This window comes from Chaetodon auriga, chromosome 2, assembly GCF_051107435.1.
Source record: "Chaetodon auriga isolate fChaAug3 chromosome 2, fChaAug3.hap1, whole genome shotgun sequence".
Lineage (NCBI taxonomy): Eukaryota > Metazoa > Chordata > Actinopteri > Chaetodontiformes > Chaetodontidae > Chaetodon > Chaetodon auriga.
Window position 1 is genome coordinate 28,654,981 of NC_135075.1, and position 24,811 is coordinate 28,679,791.

At 44.4% G+C, this 24,811-nt stretch overlaps 1 protein-coding gene across 3 annotated transcripts in view; it reads left to right on the forward strand.

Annotated features, from left to right (window-relative positions):
* Positions 1–2,201: 2,201 nt before the first annotated feature.
* The window catches only part of raly (RALY heterogeneous nuclear ribonucleoprotein), a 117,852-nt gene continuing 95,242 nt past the window's right edge, over positions 2,202–24,811 (forward strand). Inside the window, exon 1 of one of the 3 annotated variants that reach the window (XM_076745461.1) lies at positions 2,202–2,355. The gene's annotated coding sequence lies outside the window, so the exon portion shown is untranslated. Of the gene's footprint in view, positions 2,356–2,924; positions 3,020–24,811 lie in introns of those variants that run through there. The other 2 variants (XM_076745482.1, XM_076745472.1) reach the window with 2 other exon arrangements.

Consider the following 24,811-nt stretch of genomic DNA (forward strand, 5'->3'; position numbering starts at 1 on the left):
TCCTCACTCACCCTCTTCTTCCCAGCTCCTCTTTCTGCCCTTGAAGGAGAAAGCGGAGAAACAAGCAGCACAACAAAACAAACAATCTTCCTCTCTTCACATAAACTCCCATCGCTGTCTCTTCTGAACAGTGTTCATAGATTAACTCTGTGTGTGTGTGTGTGTGTGTGTGTGTGTGTGTGTGTGTGTGTGTGCGTGCGCCAGATTGCCCTTTAGCTTTTAAAGAATGTCAAGAGTTTCAAACTTCACTCGTGTCAATAAAACAAATAACTTCATGCTCCAAGTTCAACAAGTCTCTCTGGCGACTTCATGGCTGCTGTGCGAGGAGGCTCACGGTGCATGTGCTGCACAGGAGGCGAGCACTGACGGGACGAGTCAGAGGGAGGCTCTAATAAACTGCCCATCACTCTCTGCGGCTAACTCTGCGCCAGGTCTTATTACAGACGGTAGCTTTGGTCTCCGCTCACATGTAGAGATCAGAGAGATTCTCCCCTCTGAGTATCACCTGTCGTCATTAACATTTAGGAGGAAAACTGGCATCATGGAATAAAGATTTTCTCATCTCTTTATTTCTTATGTTGGGACAAACACGTCCAACAAACTTTCCATTAGATAAACATATTGGACTGATTTCTCTGCATTTCCTCATAATGAGAGTAATCTCACCAACATGTGCTGTAAGTCAATGGTGCAGTACTACGGTGTATATGTATATTATTTGTACTGCGTATTCATACTGTATTATTCTACTACTACTGCTACTACTATCACCATATACTATTATTATTCTTAGTACTGCTGTTGTAGTATTTATTTAGAATTAGCAGTAGTAGTAATATTCTAGTATTCTTGTTACTTCATTGCACACATTTCTATATAGAAATGTTGATTTATATTGTAGTATAGTGTACATGTTTTTACTTTTTTCAAACATATTCTTGCAGATTCTCTAAGATATTTCTTATTTCCTGTTTTTATCTTATTTACTTGTTCTACAATGGGAGCAACTTCAACTGACCCGGTTTGCCCTCATCGATCAGTGAAGTATCCTGATTCTCATTATCCTGATAATTCATATTCGCTGCTTCGGTCTTTGCTGTCCGATGAAAAACCATTTATGGTACAAACTGTCACAGTTGCAGTCCAACATGACATATTCTCGATTCTGACCAAGCAGCATGAGACTGTGATTCCCTCTGACTGTGCAGGAACTGTCGGTCACTGTTTGTAACGTTCAGACTTGGCACTTCCTCCACAGACACAGAAATCAGCCTGGAAGTATGGAAATACAAACCCACTGAATTTATGGTTACAAGCATAAATGTATAAATGTACAGAACTACCGCTGCAGGTTTGGGCCTGCGGTGTGACTGTGTGTCAGACACAAAATGATTCAGAGCTCAGACTCAGTGATACAGAACCTGACGGTTAGTTTTTCAGAATGTCCAGTTATTTCTTTGTGTGCGTTCACTCCTGGTTACTATTGTGGAAAGTTACATTTGTTATAGTGGAAACGCTGAAACTTTAACAGGCTAACGAAGCTAAGCTCCAGCACCTGGAGGCTGCAGCTGGCTGGTCTACACTCTGACATCAAGGCGGTTCTTCAGGCAACATATTAAATGCACAAAAACATCATTGAACCAAACAGATATGAAGAAAAAATCTGAATATTTTCACTGAAAAACACATCAAAGTAAGAAAATAGCAAAATAAAATGAAATATTTTTCAATGTTTGTGTTTTTCAGTTTTTTTTTTCTTCTGCCAATGTGTTGCAGCATCAACGTTTCCTTTTTAAATGTTAAATTTCAGTATTTTCAATGCCAATGTCATTTAGTCACTGTTCTGGCTCCATACTGAAGGAGCAGAATAAATTAAATCATGCCTTCATTGAATATTTGCGTCCCTACGACAAACACCAAAAGGGATTAGAAGACTCAATTACCGGCAGCAGGTATGTTTACATACAGGTGTTCATGTTCGCGTGCAGCAGTGCAGCTAACACCTGTCAAAGCCTCCCTGATACCAGTGGGAGGATTCAGGTTTGTTTACGGTGAATTCAGTTTCGGAGGAGATGCCCCTTCAAGGGCCTCTCCGGCTGTCTCAGCGCATTTTAGCCAGGTGCCTAATTACGCACGGAGCTCCCGGCGGCCGCTCTGCTGGCCGGCCTCCCCCTGCCTCCCAGCGCTCAGTGGTTCGCTCCAGTCGGCGCCCCGCTGCTGTTCATCACCGCCCCGCTGGCCGGCGCGCAGTCGGAGCTTCAGCCGGTTCCTGAGCGCACGCCGAGCCTCGCCGCCCGCCCGCCCGCTCTTCTCCTCTCGCTTCAGCCTCTTTGAGCGTTTTTGCCTCGTTCGTTGGTAGGTCAGTTTTCTCTTCCTCTTTTCTTCCCCTCATTCTTTCTTTCTTGCTGGTTTGCCCCCCCCTCCTCCACCTTATTTTTTATTTTTTCTGCTGCGGCTGTTGGATTTCTCTCTGTCTCTCTGTTGTCCTGCGAGTCTTCACCGGAGCTTTTTCCCGCTTGTTGCAGGAAGGAAGCCCCTCTTCCGGCTCTTCTTGTGTTTATTTCCAGTTTCCTTCATTTCGTTTTTGTGATATTTTCTCGCTTCCTTCTCTTTTCATTACAAGAAATCACGCACTTGTCTTTCGTCGCTGTGATCTTACGGGGTTTATTTTGATTTTCGTGCATTTAATTCTTCAGTTTGCCCTCTTTTATCTCATTCTTGCAGTTTGATTTTTCTCTTTTTTTTACCTGAAAGTCAGAGGGGATTGAATTGTCTCTTAAACTTGCGCGGTGCGCGCGCAGCATGCCAGAACGCAGCGCGGATGTGGACGCTGACGGTTGTGATCTCGGTGGGCAGGTGTTGCACGGACAGCTCATCCACGGAGCCGCTCGTGTTTCTGTTGGGACTGCTTAGTGATGTCAGTGTCGGTGTGTGAATGCGCGTTTGCAGCCACACACACACACTTCAGCAGCCTGGTTCACTGTCGGTCCTCATGAAGCGTACCAGGAGGAGCTGACAGGTCGGGTTTGTTCCTCTGTCACGTCCTGTTCTGCATCCCTGATGTGTTTGATCAGCAGACTGGCTGTTGCTCCCCACAGATATGAACCTCACTGCATGCTGCTGTATTGTCATGACATGTCTTGCTCTTGTAAGCCAGTCTGAATTTGGCCTGAATTTGTTTTGGTGTTTGAGACACCAGAGCTGAGAATCAAATCTCATTTACTGGGCAAATCATTGATCGGCCATCGATCAAGTCTGAGGCACATCCAATGCTTTAAACTGTGTTCCTATTTCTTTTTAAAGTTGCAGCTGAGTGAAGACTCTGCTCGAGTGGTGCATTTAAGTCCCCTTGCGAAGTATGGTAGAATGACTTCCTTAAATACATTGAATTTGTGGATGCAGAGCTGTTTTGCAGCTGACTGAAGTGTGAGATCTGTTGGAGCCTTTAAAAATATGCTTCTTACTGAAAATGTTGAAAATCTGTCACATTCTGAGAACACGGGGACAAAAATGAGCAATAGAAAACATAAGAAGTGACTGTGAGCTGAGACTGAATTCATCTGGACAGCTGGGAGGGAAATCCACCTCCACACAAATAACAGCAGAATTTAAAGCCACAGGCCGGGCCTTATGAATGAACCAGGCGTTTACCATTTCCCATGAATAAATACCATTTTATGCAGCCTTGTCTCATGAGAAATGGAGGTTTATGTGAGTAATGTTGTCAGTAATGTCAGGTGTTAGCTTGTGGGGGGAAAAACATTCAAAAGGAGCAGAACACAGTATTAAAAGCAGGCGTGCAAATGAAAACATAATCCCACAGTGGCAGCGCTTCGTCTCTGCCTCACGCAGCACCATAGCTCCGCATTTATGCATGTAAGTGTCTAATGTGCACAGCGTGAGATGCTCCGTGTGGCGTGGAGTTGGTGCTGTGCAGTAAGATGCAGCTACAGGCAGGACTGTAAGGCTCAGGGGAAGAAAAGAGTCTGCAGGATAAGATCAGAGAGGCTGCAGGCTGCTGCTGCTGCTGCTGCCGCTGCTGCTGCTGCTGTGGACTGTTGGTTACTCGACTCTGTGAAGGTGTTTCGTCTCAAACAGCATGTGCAGAGGATTGATGATCCCGGTCTACGTTCACGGCTCTGTGTATGGATGAGTCTGTCTGTTGCTGATGTTCATAAGTGGACGTGGTTTTTGTTTTGTTTCTGTTACAGATGATCTGAGAACCAGTTATTCAGCAAAACACAAATGATTTCATCTTTTAAATTTCTGTGTTTTAATGCCATATATCAGGTGCTGCTTAAAACTCTGCTAATTGATATTTTCCAGCTTACAGGCCTTGCACACTCTCACGTGTGTTTGATTTGATCTGCTCTCAGGTTTAAGACGGGTGGAGCTATGCTGAGTTATTGTGCCACCAAACCAAATTGTGCATTGATTTCCACGAGGAATGGCTCAAAACTTCGCTTCAGGTCACTGGTGTATCCAACTCTGTAGCTCTGTGCAGAGATCAGTCAGACTGTGCTTTGTTTGTTCACAGCGAGAGAATACAGACAGCAGAAAAGCTCTAATAAGTCACTGTTCACTACCTGCTCTGTTAGCGACGAGCTGTGGACACAGTGGAGCATTTAGAAGCTAAAGAGCCAGATATTTCCCTCTGGAGTCGGCAGAGTGAATATCAGACTGAGATTCATCAGGCGATCAGAAACATGGCTCCCAGCTGAACGAGCCGCTTGTTCGTGCAGTTTGCCAACAAGTTCTCCATAGCAGCTCAAAAGGTGATGATTGCACCGCCGCCGTCGGCCAACAACATCATCTATAGCAGCTTTAAAGGTTTCATTGGTCCCGCCTCAACAGGTGGGACATACTTAACTGGAAAGTGACAGAGATGTCAATCAATCCGTCTTTACACGCCCACAAGAGAAGAGCTTTAATCAGTAAAAATCAATGAAAGCGCGTGTGGGCGGACCAGGGGTACGTTGGACCATCAACACTCAGTGTGTGTACGTGCTCACTAGTGTCCTGTTTTTGAACTATCCTGGTTTTGTTTTGTGCATGTAAACAGCTTATTCCAGTTCCTGGATATACCAACTCGAGCACTGTCGCTTGTAAACACCTTATCCAGGTTTCTACAGCATCTCATGGTGGCTGAGATCATAAATCTCAACACACCTGCAGGCAGAGGATCAGAAAGCTGGATGCTTGTGGTCGTGTATGCAGGGATCCGGATTAGGCTCAAAAACCGGATGCACATGTAAAAACACTCTATGAAGCAAATGACACTGTGCTGTTAGAGTGGCCTCTTGTATGAATAAACCTACACAGAGCTGTAACTCAGCTCTGCACCGTTCTTTGGCCTCTTTGAGCTCACATTTTTGTTTTACAGCTCATCACTGTCGTTCAGTGCTCCCACCAACCTAATTTCCAGCAGGCAGCTGTTTCCAGTAAAAAGCTCTGATGAACCCACTGTGCACTACCTGCACACAGAAGGCTGCAGCCCTCATGCCAAAATCACATGGCAGGATGCATATTCACAAAAATCTGACTTTTGTTTAGTCCTGGTTGACTTGTCAGCAGGTGTGTTTAAACCTAAGCACGCTACATATTACGGCTGTCAGGTGAAAGCTCGCACCCCCAAAATGGCACAAAGGAAAATCTCCTTTGTGCTGGAGAACAAAACATTTCAGGCTTTTATGACCACTTTGAGTTTTCTTTTTTTTTTTTGCCTTACCGTCATTCAGACTGAAACTGGCACTGTGTTAAAAGTGGTGCGTTGGTGGTGGCATGTTTCAGAAGATAAAATGCAAACCAGAAAGGTCAAACTTGATGAACAGATCCTGCTTGAAGGCCCAGAATCCAAAACCCTGTGCAGCAGTTTCTAATATAAGGAGACTCTTACTCGGAACGTGCACATAGTGTTTGACTGGCAGCTCAGTGCAGTGGCGGTCACAGCGTGGTGTCTTGTGGCCAAAGTCGAGCCCGGCTCGTCCCTTCTTGCTGGACGGTCCTGTGTTTCTGCTCAGAGACACTGCGTTGTCACCTGCTCTGTCACAGCAGCAGCTCCATTGAAATGAATGAGTGGGCTGCGTTTTTCCACACAGTGCCAACGTCTCTCTGAGCCTTTGAAAGCAAGAAAGCTGGAGATGAAAGGTTGTCACCTGACAGCTGTGATAATACAACACTTCATGGTTGCACAGCGCGAGCAGACGCTCAGCTGAGTGACAACAATAAGAAAAGAAGTCGCAGTGAGAAGTGCAGCGCTGCAGTGATCATTGTTCTGCCACCGCATGGGTTCCGGCTGCTGCATTGACAGAAAGGAGTGAAAATATGGATAAATAAATGAACAACGATTCAGATTTAAACTTGGTCACGTTAATTATTCAGCGCCTCTGTGCTGATAATGAATAGATGTTGCTGCACTTTGACTCCGTGTGTGGAGACTCATTAGTGTTTGTGCTGTGTGATGTAGTCAGCAGAGGGCGATGACGCAGAGCTGGAGAAAATATTGACTTTTATCTCGATCTTAAAGGACGTACGTGTGTTTGGAAAATGATCACATTTATTGGTGGATATCAGACCTCAATATGTTTTTGGTAACAACCTAAAATGTGTTATTTTGGCATCGAAGGTCCAGTCAGATTCATCATTTAAATAATGATTTGACCAGTTGAGATTTTTGTTTTTGAGCAGCTGCTTGTGTTCAGATGAACTTTGGCTTCTTGTGTTAAAATAATTGAATGAAACACTGTTTTGGTGTTTGTGCGGAAACTCTGGTGTCATATCAGCTTGAGCAGCAAAATGTAGTGAAAGTGTAGCTTAGTTTAACTCGCATGTTTCATCGTTAACGGTGGAACGAAACTCGTCAACAGAGCTGTGAATCAGTTCGGGAGTGACAGCAGCTTCCAGTCGTCTGTGCGGATTCTTTATGATTCCTTTTGTTGTTTTGCATCCGCAGCTGTAAAAGTTGTTTGTCTCTTAAGCTCTCGTTAGTCTTTCCGTGTCCACGAAGCGGTGAGGCGCGTGTGACCGAATGCATGGAACATGTTTATATCAGCGTGAGAACGCTTCGGAGGGTGTCAAGACCTTTAGACTTCCCATGTTACACCTGAAGCCTTCAGTCAGATGCTTTTAGCTGAGCTGAGTGTGTGTGTGTGTGTGTGTGTGTGTGTGTGTGTGGTGACAGGAGGTGTGTGTTGGGCTCACTTCATTCAGGACATGGACGTGGTGAATGTGTGTAGCTCAGTGGCTCCACGACTCACTTCATAATTTACAAAACCACCATTTTCCCATCAAAGCTGAAACACGTAGTGCAGAGAAGGATCCCGCTGGAGGTTTTCCTCTCGCCGCTGAGCTTCACACACAGGTGCTCTACTGTACCGACTACACATGGCTTTTTTTGTAAGCGATGACCTGGATGACCAGCGTTTCCTCTCAGAATCACAGCAGCTGCACAGCTGGAGGGTGAATTCTTTGTGGTGCAGCTTGCGTCGCTCCAAATGTTCCTCTCGAGGGGATCCTGTAATAGAAATGCGGGTTGTAAAACTCGGGCTCGCAGTCCTTTTGTAACTGGGAGATTTCTTTCATTTTTCCTTCCTATTCTCTGTAGTAGTGCTGGTAATTTCCTCGTGGAGTAACAATACAGAATGAATATTGAAGAAAACACCAGGTGGTCTCTTTTGAAGAAAAAACAGAAACCTTGTTGTGCTGTGTTGTGTGTGTGTGTGTGTGTGTGTGTGTGTGTGTGTGTGTGTGTACCTCTTTGTAGAATAAAGTACAATTTTTTATTAAAGAGAAACAAATACAGAATGCTTAATGATGGTAGTCATTATATGGGGATGTGAATGTTGACCCAGAACCACGTTTATCCCACGTTGTTCAATGCCAGCGTGTGTGTGTACGATCGCTGACCGACCAGAGGAGCTTCAGGCGTAATTCACTGGAGCTGCAACGAATATGCTCCTTAATTTTACTTCTCATTCACACTGATAACTGGTTTTATTTGGTAGAGAATCGTACTGGTGCTTTTTGAAATTTGTGACAGCTGGCCGCTGTTCGAGCTGCGTTCCTTTGGACGAAACCATTGTGTTTCCGGACACATCGGGACACTTTCCAGCCGTGTTTGTGGCAACAAAACTGGGTATTTTAAGCCAAAGCATGATCTTTTCTTAAGCCTAACCAAATGGTTTTGCTGCCTAAACGTAACCACAGCGTCACATAAACATAAACTTTAAAACGTAAAGCAATGTATCTGTGGTTTGCAGAAATGTGACTGGTTTGATGGTGTTTCATCCTCGTACTGATACCCGACATTACGCCCTCTCACCAGCTCAGCCTGTTGTGTTTGACTGTTCTCGGTCTGAAAGGTGGACTGTTGCAGGAGGTCTGCAGGGGCAAACAGCATTTACAGCATCAGCTGAGTGACAGCAAACAGTGTAACGCTGCCTTGAACACCCACAGCGATACGATCATGTTAACAGTCAGCTGGTAGCCAACGTCAGAGCTCTGCTTGGACAAAAAAATCGAAAAATAAATCGATTCACAACATCTTGGACAGAAGAAATGTGATAAATTCAAAGCTTTGGACCGTTGAATTTGCTGAATCTTAGTTTCATCGTGGCGATTGGTGATTTATGAGCCCTTTGGGTTTTTATCCATCCTCTCATGCACAGTGGAAAACAGGACTTCACCAGACTGTGTACATGGTAACGTCTGCACTGTGGAGGCCAGACAAACGTCAAGCTACTCCTCAGCTTATGTATTTTTTATTTTCTGCGCTCTTATAAAGAAGAAGCTCTCGCACTTAATAAGGATGAGGCGTTTTCATTTGACTTATTTATTACGTGGAAACAAATCACTGCGATTTCCACACAAATCCAACCTCACAGCGTTTTACTGAAATGATCTATATTACTGTTTCCCCTCGACTCATTAAGCTGTGAGCTCTGATAGCCGGAAAATTGTCCACATGGCTTGAAAAATGTAAATACAGTGGAAGCTCATTACACACACACACACACACACACACACACACACACACATTTGTGTTTCCATGACTATTGGGGACATTCCATTGACTTGCATTCATTTCCTGGAGACTAACCTTAATGCAAGTCTTCACCCTAAAATTGAATGATTTACTTTATGGGGCACTTTGTCCCCTTGAGGAAGGTGATTTGTTATGTCCCCACAACGTGTGGAAAACACACACATACACAGTTTTACCCATATATCACCATGTAAATATCCATATAGGAGCCACTTCAAAACGTGAACATACCTGAATTAATGGCAGGTTTGGAGTCAGTGTGGGGTCATTGTTTCAGAGATATTACAGCCACAAATAATTTAAAAGCTATTACAAATACACGAAATATCGTTGACAGCACAGACTATCCATCTGACATGCTTAATCTCTGTTTTGCTGATTTTCCCACCAGCATTTCAGCCGCTCGCACCATTTTGAGCGCACAGTGGAGAATACAAAGACTGAACTCATCAATTTTTCTGATTGTAAAGACGGGCAGTGGTTTCACTGAAGCCCCAGCAATTTATATTAATGCAGAAGGAGTTTGTGTCCGAGATGAGAGCTGCGTTTCAGAAGAAAGGGGTATTTCTAGAAAGTGCAGCATGTAATCAAAATGAGTCGAAGTGCTGCAGCAGCCACGGATAGCAGGTATGAATTTTGATAAATACAGAAAAAATGTCATCAATAAACCAACAAAGCAAAGCAGAAAAAGAAAATCTAACATGGTTTACAATGTCTTTTTCTTTCAACGCTGCCATACCCAGCTTTTACCCTGATTATTAAAAACACATGTTGTCTTCTTTAGCCCACTTCCTGTCACCTGAGCTGTCACCCAGGTGCTCTGGAAAGATGCTAACTAGCAGGTAGCGCTAGCAGGAGACAAAACATGCCCCCAAATGTGTTTAATACCAGCCTGAAAATGTTTCATTCGTCAAGTTAAAGTGAGAGTTTAATGGCATTAAACACACAGGTAGACAAAATAAGATAAAAATCATATGGACAGGTGGAAATGTGTGCTGAATTGTTTGATTTGGGTGAACTGACCCACGAATAAACTCCATCAGGGATTTACAAGGTTTTTCTTGCCTGTGTTTTCCACTTGGAATTCATTACATGTTCTGCACCAACAAGACAGTCATTATTTTCCCCCAAAAACACAAGTTCAAAGGTCCAAAACCAGTTTTTTGTATATTTATTTTTGAGGCAGTTTTATATCCTTACTGGGAAGCTCGAGTAGAGAGATGACAGGAAGTAGGCGGAGAGGAAAATGGGGAATGACATGCAGAAAAACAAATTCACGGTCAGCTTCTTAACCTCCCGGCCAGCAGCGAGGCCCAGCGGGACGCCAACACTGACAGATCGGACCCGGCAAAAGTCAGACTCGACCTTGAATGAAATTAAGTTGATATTGTTTAAATATAAAGTGGGACAGGATTTTAGAGTTCCTGCTCGTTCAAGCTCTGGACTTCATCTGAAATGAGTATTGCATCTGTGTTACCAAGATTTTAACTGTGAGCTGACAACACAAAGAGACGAGCTATCAAAGGGTTTCTTCATGAGTTCAAACCTCCTGCAGTATCACACACACACACCCACACACACACACACACACACACACACACACACACTGCAGAAGATACCTACCACACCCTGAACACCACACACCACACCACAACGACACTGCTCCGAGGACACCAACCATAACCCCCAAACACACCACACCACACACACACACACACACACACACACACACACACACACACACACACACACACACACACACAGCCAGAGGGTGAATCTGGTGCAGATAATGGAGGTGTGGCCTGTAAACACGTCTTTCCGTCTGGGGGTCGGTGCCGTACAGACTGACTGGTTTTCTGATTTGCATGAAATCTTCGGTCACGGTTTGTTATTTTAGTCATTATGATCTCAGATTATATTTCAATGGAGAGTTTTCTGAAAATCCAGGAGAGAAACTTTTACATTAACTCAATAGGAATGAATGATAATAATCCACTTCATGAAATAAGTAAACAAGCAGTGAAAAATCCTGTAAATCCACTGCTGCCGTAGAGTCCAGTGATCCGATGCAGCCTCATTTGTTTGCTTTCGTCTGCTTCCTGTTGGTGGTTTCAGAGCTGATCATCAGCCTGGAGATCTGCAGATCTGATTTGGCTCAGACCTTTTACGCTGCAACCCTCCCCCATTTATCTGGACCTGGGACCAGTTGTTAGGAATGTCCTGACGTGTGGATCCCCAGTGGCTGAGGAGTCCGCTGGAGTTCTTACCCCAACCGCCCCCCCGGTGTTTCATGACATATATCATCCTATTGCCCAACCTCACTGGTTACTGACTGGTTTAAGGGTTAATTGACGAACTGACTAACCAGATTATCTCCCGAGTTTGTAACAGATTAAATAACGTCCTCGTTAAAGCAGCTGTTTTTCATGAGTTTCTAAACCACACCTGTTGGCAACACCTCAAAAAGCAATAAAACATGTTTTTGGACATGGTGGTGCATTCAAAGTCGTTCCGTCACCGGATGTTCTGCTGTTAACCAGAGGGGCGTGTTCGTCGCTTAGCCACTATCTCCAGCAGAGACGTCTGAATGCCTCAGCAGTAGATATCACAGACCTGTGGTTAGGCTTGACGTTAGTCAACAAACCAGTGGATCTGGAGTCTGGGGACTGTACTTTGGTCCTACCTGCTTGGTGAAGGGTTGGAGGCCTGCAGAGGGAGTGACTGAGCTGGTACAGACGAGGACGGTGGACACGCCCTCAGTCTCTCTACATCCACACGAGAGGCAGCAGCGCGGTGGTGGAGGTGGTGGGGGGGGGGTCAGGAATTAAATTATTTACGTTTCGTGATGATCATAGATTTTTTTTCCTCTGTCAGAAAGATTCAGGGCCGATGTTGACGGCGCCGATGCTGTCAGCTGCCTGACAACTAAACATAATGATGCCAGAAAGTAGCAGCTTCCTTTTTAACAATGCTGTTTTTTGTTTGCTTGTTTGTGTCTCCTGGGTTTGATTTCCTGACAACAGAGCTCATGAATATGCTTTAGTGCAGCCGCTGGACTGACTGCTGATGGACTTGGCTGACTGGTTGTTTACTGACTCGTCGATTGACTGACTTTCTCTGTTCCGTTCGCCGTCTTTGTCAGCATCTCTCTCTCTCTCTCTCTCTCTCTCTCTCTCTCTCTCCCTCTCTCTCTCTCTCTCTCTCTCTCTCTCTCTCTCTCTCTCTCTCTCTCTCTCTCTCCTTTATTCTTGATCTCTCTCCAAAATTTTCAACTAAACTCTCATTAATGCAAATTGCCTGTGCTCTCTCTCTTTGCTCCAACATTCACAGCCTTCCTCTGTGTGTGTGTGTGTGTGTGTGTGTGTGTGTGTGTGTGTGTGTGTGTGTTGCAGTCAGGAGTCAAGAGGAGTCCTGACATTTAGAAACTCAGCCACCCCCCTGATTCAGCAGAAACACAGTAACAGATTGAAACCTCTGCTCCTCCTCCTCCTCCTCCTCCTCCTCCTCCTCCTCCTCCTCCCCTCTCCATCATTTGCTTTCTTTCTCTTCGTCTCCTCTCTGTCTCTCTCTCTGGTCCTCCTCTTTGTACCTTTCTCCATCTGTACTGTGCCATTTGTAATTTATTTCACTTAATGTTGCTGTCAGTTCACTTTAAATTCTGGCTTTTGTTAGTGTGACAGACTCGGAGCATCTCAGGCCTTTTCGAACCTATAGTCCGTTGGCTTTGGTCCAAATCTGTGGATGAGTCGTGTTTTTGGTTTCCTTCCACGCAGGAGAAAATTCAAGCGAACCTGAATGCATCGCAGACTGGTCTGGGTCTGGTACAGCACTGTTCAGCAGACCTCTCAAATCCTCTCTTCAGCTGCTGCCGTAACATTTTACACACTTCCCTGTTTTTATTCGGGGTTTGCAGGAGCTGTCAGATGCAGTCATCTGCCCAAATATCAAGACCGCAATGTCGCAAATCCACCTCGAATTCATTCTCCAGCTAGTTAGGAAGTTAGAGTTGCTTTGGTCCACACCAGGCAACGAATGCTGTTCACACACAGAATCTCATCCAACCAGATTCAGCATCAAACTGCAATACTGTGACAAAAAAAATCCACTGAGACTCTAAAAGCATTTTCCTGATAGATCACCATTATGAAAGAGGTGTCTGCAGACGAGGCACCGTGAACGACTGACAAGGTTACTCTTTGTATTATGAAGACTGAGATTTCTGGTTTTGAGCTTTGGTGAATTGAATTAATTCAAACCATATTTCACTGATTGCTGAAAGTTAAATACATTTACTCCTTTTTGATTAGATCCAGAACGCAGAGTTTGAAAAAGTGAAGACTGCCACAGTCCGCAGTACGAATTAAAACCATGTTTACCAAGAAGCGCTCGGATTCCTCTGGCAGTTTTGATGATTTTTTCAGGACTCGAACACGTCAGTCAGAGACGCCGCGGTGGACGGAGCTGCAGCAGCTTCGGCTTTAGAATCAGCATCAGCAGAGCAAAAGTGAGACCTGTCAGAAAGCCTGAATAAACAAGCTGATGCCAATCAGCTAATGCGAGTGTGACTCCGGTGCTCTGCAGGAGCTCACTCTCTGCACCATCGCGTCGGCTGTAATGTCATGAAACATTCCTCTCCTTCATTTTTTGTGTTAATAGTACTGTGGTCTGATTTCTCACTGCTGTATCAGGAGCTTGTAAGTAATTAAAACAATGCTCAGCACACCTTTTTAAAATTTTCATGACCTTCAACAATTAATAGCAATATTATTCCTAAAAATGAGGCTAAAATAACCGCAGAACTAAAATCGTCTGCAGCATAATGTTCTTAGAGATAATGGTAGTTAAATATATGCAGGATGATAAAATATTTATATTATACATGAAAACCTTTACACTCGCTCAATGTTGTATTTGCATGGGACCGATCATAGATCAGAGTTAAAAACAACAAGCTTGAGAGTTGAAGAGAGTGATGGAGGGCAGATGAAGAAGGAGAAGAAGAAGAAGAAGAAGATGATGATGATGATGATGATGATGATGATGATGATGATGCATGGACATTAAGAGAGGCAACAAGGAACAGAGGATCAAAGGAAGTAGTAAGAAGAATAAGAGAGGGAGGAAGAAGAGGAGAGTAAAGGAAGTGGACACGAGAGGAGAGAAGAGGGAGAACCTGATGAAAGGCAGAGAAGAAGAGGAGAAAATGAGAAAGAGGAGTCTAGAGGAGGAGAACTTGCAGAGCGTGTGTGGTTGCATGAGTGTGTGTGCGTGTCTAATGACTGATAAAGCGAAGCTGGCAATGAATTATAGATGCAGCCGAGGTGAAATTTTCATGAAAATGTTACTAAGCCATTCAAAGATTAGTCAAACAACCTCAGACAAGACCTGAAAGATAGAGCAATGAAAGGATGTAGTGAGGAGGAGGAGGAGGAGGAGGAGGAGGAGGAGGATGAAGAATGAGAGAAGGGGGAGGAAAAAGAAGAGAGTCAAGGATAACAGGATGGGAGGTAGAGAAGGAGAAGCGTGGATGAAAGGTGAGAAGGATGATGCAAGGAGGAGGAAGTCTGATATAAAGAATGGAGAGAGAGGGGGAAAAAGGAAAATGAGTGAAAGAAGGAGGTGGAAAGAAGGAGGGTGTGAGGGGAGGAGGTGGAGACCAGAAGAGTAAGGAGGTAAAGAGGAACAAGGGAGTAAAAGGAGGAGAAAACTGCAGGAGGTAGAGAGGACCAAAGGGAAGGAGGAGAGGAGCTAGAAGCGAAGAGATAGGAGGAACAGGCTGGAGGAGGTGACGGAGGTGAAGAATGGGAGGGAAGGTTGTGTCATATGGTGCGAGAGAAGGAGACAAATGTGATGAAGAGGAGGGAAAGGAAGAAGAGTGCATGAGGAGAGAACCTTTAGTACTTAGGCTAATATAAGCTGATAGAGTTGAACGCAGATCTGCTCTGGACAGTTTCCTCTTCTCTTTGTTGTTTGGTTGTGATTCGGATGTTAATCAACGCAGCCGTCACCTTGAATTCAGAACAACTTCACAATCCAACGAGTCAGTCGTTTGAGTGTCTAACGAGGGTCTACAGTGATCTGTGTTCGGGCGGAAAGCTCAGCGCTAAAATCAGCATGCCAACAAGCACACTATGACAATGCTAACATGCTAATGTAGCAGGTGTAATGTCTATCATGCTAATATTCTGAACTAATACTAATCACAAGCTTAAGCTGAGGCTGATGGGGATGTCTTTGAAGCGGGGGGGGGGGAGCCTTTTTCCTCTCAGGGGCCATTTCAGTTTTTATGAAGTCCTTCGAGGGCCAAGATGAATTATTGAACACATACATCACACTAACGTCAGTGTGATGGCTGGAGCTGCTTCTCTTTGGGGAGACATCTGATGTCAGATAGTGATGATGACGACGGTGCTACTCACAGCTGGGTTTCCAGGTTTGGGTCAGTCAGTCTTCGGTGCGTGTCTCCTCAGAAGAGGAAGCCTTCAGGACCTACGTACAGTTTGTAGAACTGGAGCAGAGGGAGGGTGTTGTGGCTTTCTTTGCAGCCCAGTGGTTTCATGTTGTAGGTTGTCAGGAACATCAGCTGGTTGCATATTTAACAGTATAACACATATGTTCAGTTGTTTACTTGTCACGTCCTGAAGCCTCTCACCAAATGCCTGAAGGAGTTTTCACACTCAGCAGCAGATTCAGATGTGGTAGCAGCTTTTGTTCCTGCGGAGGAGGAACATGCAGTGTTTCCTCTTTGACCGCAGCGTTAATTTCACCTCAGATGATTTCACATGTGACAGCAGGAAGCTGAGAAGCTGCTGGAGCTTGAGGTTCAGCTCTGATGGGTTCCTGTTAATGTCCACCACGGAGGACAAATTACACAGACACTTGCTGTCACTGAGTTTCCACGTCAGGTTTCGCAGATTATTATTATTAATTAGTCCAGACAAACTGACACTTTGGAACAGTTTAATTTGTCCACTTCCAGCAGCTTCACAGCAGCAGCAGCAAGGCTCAGCAAGGCCTTCACAGACCTTCTTTCTGAATGAGGTTTCAGCTTCTTGGCTATTAGCTCGCTCGCCGAAAAACTTGCCTGTGTAACACTGTCTCTGTCATAATGTGGTCTTGTGAAAGCTGCTTCTTGGGCATCCAAACTCCACTGAGGAGCTTTCACTTCATCCAAGCACATTTGTCCTGTGCATGTTCTGTTCAGGGACCAGTTCGAAAGGCTTCTTCGGCCTTTCTACCACCTCAGATGCCAAAGGGGCTTCAGGCTGCCCCTCTAGGTGCTTGAATCTTTCTATACCTGCACCATTGAGAGCGTCCTGAAGGGCAGCATGACCGCTTGGTTTGGGAACACCACCAGGAGGGACTACCTGGCCCTGCAGAGGGTGGTACAGCCAACAGAACGGACCATCAGATGTCAACTCTCAGCCCTAAAAGACATTTAGCAGGTGGTACAGGATGAGGGCTGAGAGGGGCATTAAGACCTCAGTCACCCCAACAACAGACTTGTGTCTTCTTTGCCATAAATCCATTCAAAATGTTCCAGCAGTCGTTTTTCACATTTCAAGCAGATGTTTTTACAGTCAGTTTTTTAGCCTCTGACTTTAGCTTTAGCTGAGTTAAGTACTCTGTCAGTGGTACTGAACCCTCATTAACAGCAGTTTTAGAGTACTTGAGGAGACTTTCTCCAATGCTGATGATACTTCATAGATCGAACAGCCCACATAACGATTAAGTCTCAGCTGAGGTGGAATGAAACAGCATCCAAGAAGGAGAGAAGGAAAGACTGAGAGCCAGAGGTTTGGAAACGTCCTTAACGAGTGTGTTAACGAGTGTGTGTCAGAGGAAACACTCTTATTGGTTCAGGCTCATTTCCCGGCAGCTCTGTGACTCTGCAGCAGAGGACACACACATGTTCAGCTTCATTACCTGCTCTGTTTTGACCTTCTGCTGTTACACTGATAACCAGTTAATTAATATGACCCTTCCAACACACACACACACACACACGCACACACACACACATACACACACACAAAGCAAAATTTACCGCCAGTGCACACTCCCATCAGCTCTGTGATTGCATGTAGAGCCATGTACAACCTGAATGAATGGTCAAATGTGTGTGTGTGTGTGTGTGTGTGTGTGTGTGTGTGTGTGTGTTTGGTCTAATTACACTCCCCAGGCATTATAGGTTATTTGCATTAATAACACCATCATCGGCTAATTTCCATTTAACAACACTGTTTACAGTCATTATCTGTTTAGTGCTGACTGCTGTTCTACGTGATTTAACCCGACCAAAAAACAATGACAGTATAAATAAACGTTATATACAGTCTTCAAATAAAAACCAGTAAAATGTAATAAAATAAAACATTATGTCGAACTAGTGCCAACTACTTTAAAAGGGTAGTGATGATGTTTGTACGACTGCAGTTCAGACAAAGAAACAGAGATCACACCAAAGCCTGAACATGCCTGCACACAAAAACATGCAGATCTCATGGACTTCATCCTGTCGTGAACTTTAGCGTACAAACCGTCTTTATGTGTCATTATATTCAGTGGCTTCATACAAAAGGTCGTATAGTGGACCATACAAGTTTTCCTCTGCTATTTTACTATATCACACAAAGATAATCAGAACAATAAATATCCTCAAACCTGTTTAAAATAGATAAATAAAGCGACAAAAACATTAAAAAAAAAAGCCCAACCACGCTGCTTTTTATTTCCACAGTCTTTATTCATTAGCTAAATTCATATTTTTCAGTCATTGATTAAGTGATAGAAAGGATATATATCTCATCCCAGTCATAGGTTTGTGCGCTGTGTACCGTGAGTGACTCTGACCGCCAACAAGCCTCCCACCCACGCAGTTTGATTGACAGCTGATCCCTGGGAAATGCAGTGCAGAAGCAAACTGGAGAAAACTGGATTTCTAGACGTTTCTCTGACCTTTAGCTCAGGCTAACTAACATTGGCTCATTAAGGAAAGAGCGAGATGTGGTTGTAAATGATGATAATTATCATCCAACCTTATTATTTGCAGTTATTTCATTTCAGTGGCCGCCTGTGTGCTTCTCCTCTTGGCTCTATTAGTGATGCACCTTATCCCATAAAGCATTGCCCTGTCGATACCCGCGGCTCGGCTGCTGCCAAATGTGTTGGCTCCCATTTCCTCCATCTATCATCCGTCCATTCATCCCAAAACCTGGTCCTCTCATCCAGCCACCACCCACAGTCTCTGGATCCCCCCCAAGTTTATCTGCAGCTTTCGATCTGCCGGGATCGCCACGCTGTCAGGACCGTCTGCGTGTCATCTATCCGTCTGTCTACCTGAAACATTTAATCCATCTGCAGGAACATGAGCACAGTTAGTGTCCCTCCAAACCCCTTTTACATTTGCAGCCTCATCCATCAACCTTAATAACTCCTCATGTCAGGGTTGTGTGTGAAGATATTCTGTTTTCCATGAAGAGACACAAGAAAACAACAGCCTCGGTCATTGGTTCAGACACTCAAATGACCCGGTTGTCTGATCTCTTGCAGTCCTTTTGGTATCAAAGACAGAAGTGCTGTGATGTCTTATGACTGCTGAGAAACATCTGTGACAGGACGTCAGGGTGCAGGTCACGTTCCTGCTCCTTTACTTTAATCATGAAGGTGAACCTTAACCAAGCGGTTTTACCCATCTAAACTGAAGCAGACCCCAGATTTAGAGGCTGAAGGTCCGAGAACACATCTGGGTTGAAGCAGTTGTGTCTGTTTCTTTGGATGGTGCTGCCTTTCTGTTGTTATGTGAACTTATCAAGAGATGATTAAAGGGTGAGTTTACTCCTCCAAGGCTGAAGCAGAGTTATTATTTGTGCTGAAAGGTTTGGCACACTCCATGAATACATAGTCTAGTAGAATGAAAGTCATTTTCCAACATGCGGAACATAAACTTGTTCCCCACAGAAAGCTTTGGCAGTGAGCTAGATGTCAGCTTTAGCCTGTGCCAAAAAATGTAGATAATATATATGCAGTGCTGTTTTACTGGGCATCAACCTTACATTTAGGTGCGTATTGTCGCAGAAACAGAGTTAGCACGTACTAGAAAAAAGAACAAACCTTTTCAATTTGAAAATAACTGGAATTTAGATTTTTAGAATTTAGACTCCAACAGGATTGATCTGCACCACAGCAGCTCCCCATCAGTCAGGTAGTATCTTCAGTACGACCGGGCCACTCGTCCTGCCAGAGAAGATAAAAAACCCACAGCATGTAATTTCTGCCACTAGGGGTCTCTCAAACGCTTAAAACCAACAACGATGTGACTCAGGCAGAAATGTTCTCGGGCGAGGTAACGCATCAAAGTCTCGTTCACGTCACGTTTAATCACGTTCGTCAGCTTCCCTCCTCGCTCTCCGACGTACGATCTGATGTTTCCAGCATCTGAGTTTGAACATTGTTGGAAACATTTGGCATCAAGTACACAACTCAACAACATCTACAACATCTGTTTACTTGTTTTTAGACATTTGGCTGCGTAAATTATACATGATGTGCATTTAAAGACCCCATGAAATTAGCATAATCTTTTAATTCTGGTTTTTCCTCTTGTCCTTGCCTTTATCAGTGTTTATTGGTGGTTAATGGTCAAAATCCCCAAATCTCTTTGCTCTCAAGTCCAATCATGTTGCTAACCCTGAAAGCACTGATACTGGAGATCAGTGCTGATTATACGGTGACACAAACGGGTGTGGCGGTCACTAACAGCTGAGAGGCTTCACTCTCCAAAGACTTCTGTTCAGTGGTAAAAACCAGCTGAAAAGATGAAATTTCCCTGGAGAAAGATGTTTTCTGAAGCTCCAAAGTGAAAATCTGCTGATCTGCAAAATTCGTGATACCTCTTCAGTGAGTAGATTCCCTCTTTCTCTCCGTATGTTTTCCTCTCTGAATGAACGAGTCATTGTTTCCCATAAGGAGGCTTCGTGGACCCCGTCCACCGATGTTTTGATGGATACAGTGAGGAGGCAGCGAAGCAGAGACGTTTCTACAGTCAACTGTTGACATGGAGGTCATCATGATGCGGCTGATGGGTGCAGGATCACTGAATTAGCTGATATTTATCAGAATCAGAATCAGAATCTGTCAGTTAAAGACTTTTTAGGGCTGATTGATCAACTCATCCATATGTGATGAGAATACTGGACAAAGTGTCTGCATAAAGGCGTCTGTGGACCCTTGAAAGGGATTTTATTTCATTAAGTGTTGCACCTTCTTTAGGTTTGGAGTCTTGTAAGAGACCAGCAGTCAAAATCAAAGTGACAGAGGACAGAATTTCAGCCTCCGTTATGGGTCGAGCTCCAAAAACACTGGATCCTGCTCCCTGCCTGGTAAACAGCCGCAGCTTTCACAGTCCACACCACAGCCTGTAATGCAGTTTGGAATTCCTATTAAAAATTAAAGTTGCTCGAGGCCTCGTGGTGCTCGAGGGCTCTAAGACACAAACCACGTCAGCACACAGAGTCTGGACGTCATCCCTTCTCACTGCTCTGATTTATTACTCATTTTCTGCGTCACAGATTTCACACATGAAACAAAGTGAAAACATTGTGAAACATTGATTTGTCAGGTAGATTTTATCAAACACCGTCTGCAGGTTGAAAATGTATTTTCTTCCCCCCCACAGTTAACTGAATAAATCTTCATCCTTTTGATGAATAATTCTTCATATAGCCCCAGTTTTGCAGAGTAATCTAGCCGTAGAAATGAGATCAGCCCTGGGCGTTTATCACAGGTGCGTTTAAAGAGCTGCTTTTTTTTTTTTTTTTTGATTGGATGAATAAGTCTGACACAGTTGAGATATTTCAGCTTCATCAGCACTGTACGTAGTGCCAGCAGTCGTCTCCAGTGTTGTTGGAATGACATGATGCCCCTCAGTTTGTCTCCTTGTTCCTCGCGTCAGATGCACCTCTGCGGGTCAGTTCACATCACGTAGCGTCTTTGCATCGACTGCGATCGCGTCTCCTTTAACGTGTTCTCGTCTGAGCCGCAGTTCGACTGCCCGGTCTTCGAGCTGGCAGTGAATGCTCCTTTCTCCTTACGCTGCCAATTACAAGCTACTTCTAGCCTCAGGATGTTTTGTGAGTACGTGCTCGGAGATTTAATGTAGTCAAAACAAAAGTCCTGAAAATGGCCTGACCTGGCCTACCTGAAATAAACCCCTCAAAATTCAACGATATTCCAGAATTACCATGTTAAATATTAAACGGGGAAACCTTAAGGCGCCGGATGGGTCTTTTGTTTTACACGACGGATCAGCGCAGAACTTAATTAAACACATTTTACACTATACTTTTTCCCCTCACTTATACATGAATGTTTTATCTGCTATATAACTCAGTGTAGACGATGGAGAAGAGGGTTTAACCAAATTATTAAGGTGTAGATTATGGTACATGTGTCATCTCAACTCAAACTGCATCAGAAAGCCAATTTCCTGTAAGAGCTCTTCACACGGACAGAATCATTAGAGTCGCTTGCTGTGTCAGTGTAATTGATTGAATAAAGGAAAGACGGCAGGAAAGACAGGAAAAAAGTTCCTTCAATTAGGCTGAATTAACCTTTCTCTGAGTTGTCAATATGCTCATTTATATGAATGAATGCATGAAAGATACAAATTGCAGGAAGCATGGTGATTTAATAAGGTTAGTTTGCCATCACCAGTGTGCCTCTAACTGCACAGAGGGGGGAGGAAATGAGGAAATTAAGGGAGGGAAGTATGCAAGGAGGGAAAAGGAAGTAGGAGGGGTGGAAGTACTGTAAGGAAGAAGGAAGAAAGGATGGAACAAAGGAGGAAGAAAGACTTCAAACATGCTGAATTAGTTTGAGTTGTTATTTCATTTTGAATATGAAGGAAGGAAAAGAGAGAAGCAAGGAAGGAAGGAAGGAAGGAAGGAAGGAACCTTCATCACAGTTTATCATCACTGCCTGTGCATTGAAAGTTAATCATTCATTATTTACCCAGATTGTTTCCCAGAGCAACAAAACTCAAACACGATGCTTAAAAAAGGTGTATTATAGAACAAACTGACACAATAATCAGACCACGAGGTCCATTTGGAAGCTGCTCTGAGACTTTCAAACGCATCACACGGTCTTCATCAGCAGTTTGCCTCGTTGTTCCAGGATTCAATTCAAGGACTTCTCGTCTGATGTCGTCTTAAAACATTTAGAAGTACGGTGTGGGATGAATATCATATTTTGAAACTGAAAAAAGAAGCTTTGAACGGTTGAATTTCAGGGTTTGAAAGCTTGCATAATGTTTTGATCGATAATTTACAACTCGGCAGACGTTGTTCGAGTTTTCCTTCTTCACAGCTGCGTCACTTTTTACAGTGTTTAGAATTCGCCGCTGCTCTTCCAGTGAATAACTGCGGTTAGTCTGAAAGCTGGTGCGCATGCATCGGGAAAGAAGTTTGTTAACGTTGAAACTTGAGTTTTGAAAGGGCGACTCTTTAGTTTGAAGCTTTCCTGGACGGACATTAGCACTCGTACTGCCGGCTGTCCTTCAGAGCTGAGCTGAAACGCACAGCTGTGGGCTATGTGACTTCTGGCGGCGGTGCCTCGCAGCTCTGATCAGGGGGCATTTGCTGTGGTTTGCTCTTTGCTGAAGTCCTGTCCAATCACATGCTGTATTTGCCGGGTTGGGTGGGACTGACGGACGTTGGCTGCTCCACAGTCTCAACGTCTGTCAGATCTTAACATTCACTTCTTAATCAACGACAAAGTAGAAGTGGTCACATGATCACCCTTTTCGGTCCACAGGCGGCTGTCGGTCTATTCATGGATGAGTCATATGAGTGATTCATGTCTCCATAATGTCCACATGGTCAAGACACCTATCAAGGAAAGCAGGACACACAGATGGATTCCGGCTGTAAATCCTGACTTTGAGACATGTGGAATTTGCGCAGAAGTATTAAGAAAATGTTCTAAATCACGAGCGGTCCGAGGTCAATGTGGGCTTTAAGGACACACGCTCACGAGTGATCCACACACACCTCTCAGTGATGAAACGGCTCCTCAGCATGCTGGTATTTATGAAGGCTGAGCTATCGTCCGTTTTGCAGGAATTGGTCATAAACCAAAGTGTTGGACAAACTGGGAGAGTGAGTGTGGCCTAAAGTGAAAAGAAATCCAGTAAAATATGTCTCCTGCAGCTAATGGCTCAGGAATTATGAGCTAAAACAGACAGTGCTTTATAGATAGCGACATGGTGGCACCATCGGCAGGTTTTAAGTACGAAAAAAAACTCGGTTGAGGTGAAAAACGTCTGTTTTTGGTAAAGCTGTGCACTCAGCTCTGATAACAGCTGTATGAGCGCCATGTTTTAATGTCGTTGATCATCATCTGTGATGTGACCACATCGGATATCCACAACACAAAGTCACACATACATCATCATCATTTGGGCTGGTCCTCGCTTTCAAACACACCTACGAAGGACAGTTTGAGGGTTAAGACTTAGATTAAGGTTTAAGTTAGAGTTAGGCTCAGGGTTAGGCTCAGGGTTACTTTTCATGGTTAAAGTTAGGGTAAGGGGCAGGGGAACGCATTATGTTGGTCACAAGTAGTGGCAGTATGATGTGTGTGTGTGTGTGTGTGTGTGTGTGTGTGTGTGTGTGTGTGTGTGTGTGTGTGTGTGTGTGTGTGCAGGCGTCATGTAAATCTATGACTGATGACACAATATAAAGCACTAAGCTGTTAATTTGAGCCTTGCCTGCACTTCATATCGGCTGCTGTGATTTATACGTTTTGTGTGTTGTGTTGAAGGCAGAGAGGAGGGGGGGGTGAGGGGGTGGGGGGGGGGTACGGTGCATGAATAAGTGAAGGAAAGAAGGGCTGACGGAAAGAAAGATGTAATGTCCTCGGACTGAATTAGCTCAGTTTAGGTGCAGTTAGCGGAAACCTGATGTGGCCTGTGTGTGTGTGTTTTCTGCTAAATGTGTGTGTGTTTGTGTGTTTGTGTGTGCATCTGCAGCCACGATGCCTCATGCGTAGCCGTGTGCCGCGCCGCGCCCTGAAGCGCTGAGTTATAGTTTAATCTGTTGCTGCAGCCTCCTGCATTGAAAACAGCCTCACAAATCATAGAACACATCCAGGCGTCAGCTCACCTACACACACACACACACACACACACACACACACACACACGGAGGATGGTTATGTAGGATCATGTGTGTTCATGTGGACCTGCGAGTGTGTGTACAGAATAAGGGGTCAGATCGATCAGGCTCCAGTGATCACAGCGGTGGGGACGTGGAAATGTGCTGAATGTGTGACGCAACATTTGTGAATGTGGAAATTTCTACCTGAGTAGTTCGTGTGAGACGCACCTGCAGTTCTCTGATTATGAGCTCCACAATCACCAATCATGTGTCTGCTGTAGGACGGCTTCCTGTCTTTGTGGCCACGTTCACACCAACATTATCAGTGCACCAAAAACCAAAAAGCAGCCTCATTCATTTCAATGAGCCTCCAGTAAAAACAGGCTGGGCTCTCCACTGTAAAAAGTTAAACCAGGCTGCCATCTGTCATCTGATTGGCATCTGATCCAGACCCCCCTCAGGAGAGACGTTTTCTGCAGCGCTACCTGTGAGGAAGCCTGGTGATCAGACTGAACGGCCGCTTCCTTTAACCTCGTTCATCAGGTCTGACATGCTGATGAAGTTAGCTGCTTTCTGATTGGAAAGGAGAGGTTATAATATTCTGCTTGGC